Source organism: Catharus ustulatus, chromosome 16, assembly GCF_009819885.2.
Source record: "Catharus ustulatus isolate bCatUst1 chromosome 16, bCatUst1.pri.v2, whole genome shotgun sequence".
Lineage (NCBI taxonomy): Eukaryota > Metazoa > Chordata > Aves > Passeriformes > Turdidae > Catharus > Catharus ustulatus.
This window is the reverse complement of record NC_046236.1, coordinates 11,493,314-11,494,045: the sequence shown is the minus strand read 5'-3', so window position 1 is coordinate 11,494,045 and position 732 is coordinate 11,493,314.

The following is a 732-nucleotide window of genomic DNA, read 5'->3' as shown; positions in this document are numbered from 1 at the left end:
TCCTGGGAGCATGATATGGGGACAGAAGGGGTGGCATGGGGGAGAGGGCGTGGGCAACCAGTTGCTGTGGGGCCCCCAGTTTTAGTCCTTTACCTCGGTTCTCCTGGCACCATCACCCTGATTTCAGCTGCTCAATTTTAGCCCAAATCCAACACCCCCAATACCAGCCCCACATTCCAACCCTCCAATTTCAGCCTACCCAGTTTCAGCCCCTGATTCCAGCCTCCAATCCCACCTCCTTGATTGCCCTCTTTGATCCAAGATTCCCCAATCACAGAATCATTTAGGCTGGAAAAGACCTCCAAGATCTAGTCCATCCTTGTGATTAATTACTTTTTCATATACACCATGGCACTGAGTGCCTCGTCCAGTCATTTCTTGCATGCCTCCAGGGACGGTGACTTCATCACCACCCCGGGCAGCCTATTCCGATATGTAATCCCCTTTTCCGTGAGGAAATTCCTCCTGATTTCTGGAACACCCCTGGTGCTACTTGAGGCTACGTCCTCTTGTCCTGCTGCTAGTTGCTTGGGAGAAGAGACGCATCAAACATCAAAAAACATCCTTTCTTAAGAAAACGTTTACATATTCCACACAACATCAAAGGGAATGTTTACATATTTACATTTTTAAGGAAATGTTTACATATTCCGCACCTCGCAGCAATGCCGACCCCTGGCGGTGCAGTTCCCCCTCCCGCCCGCCAGACGGCGCTGCCCGGCGGGGCGGGCC